The sequence below is a fragment of the Condylura cristata genome, unplaced genomic scaffold (assembly GCF_000260355.1).
Source record: "Condylura cristata isolate star-nosed mole 26May11 unplaced genomic scaffold, ConCri1.0 scaffold00006, whole genome shotgun sequence".
NCBI lineage: Eukaryota > Metazoa > Chordata > Mammalia > Eulipotyphla > Talpidae > Condylura > Condylura cristata.
Genome location: NW_004567107.1, coordinates 28,402,957 through 28,407,864, shown reverse-complemented (window position 1 = coordinate 28,407,864; position 4,908 = coordinate 28,402,957). Strand labels below are relative to the sequence as shown.

At 42.6% G+C, this 4,908-nt stretch overlaps 1 protein-coding gene across 5 annotated transcripts in view; it reads right to left on the bottom strand.

Moving 5' to 3' along the window:
• Positions 1–4,908, bottom strand: part of GKAP1 (G kinase anchoring protein 1) — a 58,697-nt gene that overhangs the window by 52,919 nt on the left and 870 nt on the right. For 4 of the 5 annotated variants that reach the window (XM_012721122.1, XM_012721121.1, XM_004677536.2 and 1 more), the window contains exon 2: positions 4,596–4,727. The gene's annotated coding sequence lies outside the window, so the exon portion shown is untranslated. Of the gene's footprint in view, positions 1–4,595; positions 4,728–4,831; positions 4,906–4,908 lie in introns of those variants that run through there. The other variant, XM_012721120.1, reaches the window with a different exon arrangement.

Sequence of the window (4,908 nt, the reverse complement as noted above, 5' to 3'; positions counted from 1 at the left end):
CCACATGAGTTCGATTCCCACCTGCCCCGGAGGAGTCCACATGGCAAGGCAGACCTCTCCTGGCCCACCCACTGCTCCCCTCAGCAGTGTACTTCATCAATCTGCCTCTTCTGCTCCCCACTCTGTCTCTGGTGAATCCTCTCACCCTCCACATCTCTGGCCTGTACCCCAGTTCTATGTGAGTAAATAAATAAATTTTTAAAAAAAAAGATTTATTTATTTGTGTATACAGAACTGTGGTATAGGCAGAGGCCCAGGGATGGTGAGAGGCTTCACCAGAGACAGAGTGGGGAGCAGAATAGGCAGATCGACGAAGTATACTGCTGAGGGGAGCAGCCGGCAGGTCAGAAGAGGTCTGCCGCACCATGTGGATCGCCATGTGGATTTCCTCCAGGGCAGGCGGGAATGGAACTCATGTGGAAGTGGCTTTAGATTCTCAGTGCTGTGCTTTAACCCACTGCGTCACCAGGGAGGGTCAGCAAAAACATTTTTAACATTTTTAATCTTGAAAAGGAAAGGAGATAACAGGCAGACCACAAAAACACTGGGCTTTTTAAAAATACTACTTAAATGCATGACTAGGGTTAAAAGTCCATCAGTCTTGTGTCCTAATTTTTTGCATACCTAAGAGGTAAACAAATGATACTCCCCTATTTCTTCTATTTTTCTCTCCCATGGTCTTTAAAAATCTCAGACATGTATACACATAAATGATATGGACAAATTTAAGAAATACAATGCAAAAATATTAAATCACCTATGTTGATCAGTATATGAAGGTGGTGGCTAGTACTATATATTAAACATTCACATATTACCATAATACTAAGCAAATTAGGCTTAGTCCAGAACTCTAATGATTATTTTGTATGTTTCCCCCTTAAGAGTCTTTTTTAAAAAATAAAGGCAAATTTAAGTAGGTGAAAGAAAAGAAAATTCACAAGATAAATTTATCAGATCAAAATGTTGAAGAAACATAAATTCACAAATATAAATATGTAGGCAGCTCATCACATATAATATTCCATATATTTTTTAAGATTTATTTATGCATACAGAACTATAGGCCAGAGGTGTAGGGGCAGTGAGAGGCTTCACCAGAGACAGAGTGGGGAGCAGAACAGGCAGATCGACAGGGGAGCGGCAGGAGAGACAGGAGAGGTCTGCTGCGCTATATGGGTCAGTCCCAGGGCCAGGGATTGAACTCACACTGAAGTAGCTGCTGCTAGCTTGCAATGCTGCGTCCTAATCCATTGTGCCACCAGGGAGGGCCATATATTCTATATTTTCTTAAATATCATTAGTAAAACCAAATAAATCCTCTATACTTGAGACTGAAGCAATGTCAGATTAGTGGTCTCCATTTTATATATATTCAACTAACAAGTTATTTTACTTACTAAGTATTAATATGTTAAAGTTCCTATTGCAACTATCCTTCCTTACGCTTTATACTCCAGAAAAAAAACCTACCTAAAGTTTACTGAACACACCTTTAGCTTCAGTTGTTCATATCTTTATGGATTTCTTTTGCCTAAAATAGCCTTCATTAGGGCTCTCCCTAGTGGCGTAATGGATTAAAGTGCAGCACTGAAGAACCTCAGCCTCTTCACTGCAAGTTCGAACCCCAGTCCTTGAGGTGATCCATGTGGCCCAGCAGATGGCAGACCTCTCCTGACCCACCTGCTGCTCTCCTCAGCAGTGTACTTTGTAGATCTGCCTGTGCTGCTCCCCAATCTGTCCCTGGCGAGTCCTCTCACTGTGCCTGCACCCCAGTTCTGTATGCATAAATAAAGCCCTCATCTGACCTCCCTTGTGGAGCAGGGGCTGGAGGCTCAGCACTATCAAGCTATCAACAGCCATTGTGACATAAGTTGGATCCCAGCCAGAGAGCTGACCCACATGGCACAGTAGACCTGTCATATCTTGCCCACTGCTCCCCTCAGTATATTTCAGTGTATCTGCTTATTCTGCTCCCCACTCTGTCTCTGGTGAATCCTATCATCCTCACTACCCCACCATCACCTTCTGGCTTCCACCCCAGCTTTTGTATGCATAAATAAAAATAAATCTTTTTTAAAAATACCCTTTTTCGGGCCTTCCCTGGAAGCAAGTCAGCTGCAGCCCCTTCAGTGCAAGTTTGACCCCTGACCCCAGAGGCGACCCATATGGCACAGTAGATGGCAGACTTCTCCTGACCTACCCGCTGCACCCCTCAGCAGTGTACTTCGTCAGTCTGCCTGTTCTGTTCCAAACACTGTCTCTGGTCAAGCCTCTCACCACCCCTGCACCTCTGGCTTGCACCCCAGTTGTATATGCATAAATAAATAAATCTTTAAAAAAAAAAAAACCTTTATCTCTTCCACTTAAAAGCTGAATTCAGTCATCAAACTACTGACAGGATGTTGGCATCTCTATGACTTTTTCTCTAACCTGTCCCAAATTAATGATTCCTTTGTAATATATTTTTGTTATTTTATATTTACCTTATTATTGAATGCACTCCCATTAAAATTATGTTTACTGCTATGTCTGCTCCTATAATCCTGATTTCAACATCCCAAAAGACAAGGGCCTCCTCCCTAAAATATAAACAGGACCTGGCACATGAAAGATAAAGTTATCCAATTTTGTTTTTTTGCTGTTGTTTTTACATTCCTCAAGGACACAGTTTATGCTGTAAACTTAGTACCATAGGAAAGTGCAAAAGAAAATGCAAAATGCCCTATAAGTAATTCCTAATTCCAATAACACAAGTGAATTAACAATGATATATGAGCAGATCAAAGTTGTTTTATTCTAAGTGTCACTCTAACCATTACAAGTAATTTTGTTCAGGGACTGTAGAGTATTAAAATGCTGATCAGAAAGAATTATGATACATCAGGTGCTTAAACACTTTTTAAATGAATAGCCTAAACTGCTGGCAGTAAGATTTCTAAATGGCTGCTACTCCTGAGTTCCTTTCCTGAGTTCTGAGAGCCTCTCCCACTGTGACCTCATCTCTCTAAACTATGACTTGTCTAGGGTCAAGAAAGATGGTACTGACAGCATACCTCAGTGCAGGGGACTACAATTAGGGCACTTCAGACTGATGTATGGATATAATTCTCAGTCAGAAACAACCAAATCTATCTTTTTTATAAAATTACTGATAACCGGCCCTCCCTGGTGGCGCAGCGGGTTAAAGCACAACACTGAGAATCTAAAGCCGCTTCCGCATGAGTTCGATTCCCGCCTGCCCTGGAGGTGACCACATGGCGCGGCAGATCTCTCCTGACCCGCCCGCTGCTCCCCTCAGCAGTGTTCTTCGTGAATCTGCCTGTTCTGCTCCCCACTCTGTCTCTGGTGAAGCCTCTCGCCGCCCCTGAGCCTCTGGCCTGTACCCCAGTTCTGTATGCACAAATAAATCTTTAAAAAAAAAAAAATTACTGATAACCATCTTTCATTAACTCTATCAGTTAGCCTGATTCCAAAAAATTTAGTACAAAGTAGATGTCAATGAGTGTGGCCTCAATGAAATGTAACTTAACGTTCAAACATTAAAAATTTAGCACAAAATAAAATGACACTAATGTCAATGGTTTAATACTAGATAAAGTATCTTAATGGTATTACTTCTCGATCTATTCCTCAAACTACGCAGTATCTTTCACTCTGGCTTTTTGTAAAGTTTACAGCCAACAAATGTCAAGAGCATACCAAAGCTTTGCTCTTCACATGCTCCTTCCTAACCAAATGAACTTAACAGCTAGGCCTTAAATTTCATTTTTTTTCCATAGTTACCTATTGCTGCCCCAATCCCCTCCCCAACCCCCACCACCACAGATCTGCTGCTTTTAATTTCTGTAGCCTGAAAATTCTAAGCAGAAAGTACAGGCAGATACTGAGTGAGAGTCAAGGGATATTCCCATGAATAAAGTAAAAGTGTTTCATTTGCTCCAATGTTTAACATCTCGGTTCTTGTTTTCAGTCCACAAAGGGAAGCCACTAGATTGGTCTCCTATTGACAGCTTACTGTAACCATTTATGACAACAACATCTTTCATTGGTTAGGATTTGATCAATAGCAGCTATAATGTTATAAACCTGTTGAGGAAAAAAATCGAGATTTCCTTAGAGCAAAAATGTTTAATATTTTAATTTGCATAAAGTTTCTCTACTATTCTTAAAGTCCAATTTGTTAAACTGATGACTCAGGTTACCACCACGAGCACATTTCCTACATAAAGCATATAAGGCTGAATGATGAAGGGAGAAAAACCACTGGCTTTTCAGTCATGATAATCTTTCACTAGTGCTTCTAATGAAAGCCAGCCAGAGCACCTGCTCAGCTGTAAAATCCGGCTCAGGTAAGAAAGAAATATCCAAAAGAAGGTGGAGAGAAAATACAAGTGAATAAGCCCTTTCTGTCACTGCGGTTCGAGATCTCCCCTAAAGGCTAGAGATGAGAAAAAAATTCGTAAAAGAATGCCGTTCTCCACAATAACAGCCCAACGCAAACCAAAACAAAATTCAAAACCCTTCTCCGTTTACTTTTCAACAGCGAGCGGGGAGGAGGAGGAGCACTTTATTCAAAAAGTAATTCACGCTACCTCGTTCATGAATGAAAGCCGAAATTCACCCAGAGGCTGGGAACTGGTGCTCCAAAACTTAGCGGCACAAAGTACAGAGAAAGCAATCGGGCTGGACCAGACCGAACTCGGGCAGAGAAGCGGCTTCAAGACCTGAAAACAAGAAAACCGCGTCAGAAAATCGCTCCAGAAATTTCCGAGCGCCCGGCTCCCCGGGAGCCAGCGCGAAGCCCGCGGCGGGGAAGGGGCAGCGGCACCTGTCACTCGGCTGCCCCGCGCCCACGGGAGCCCCCAGCCCTCGCTGAGTGTCAGGGGGCCCGGGCGCTGGGGCCTG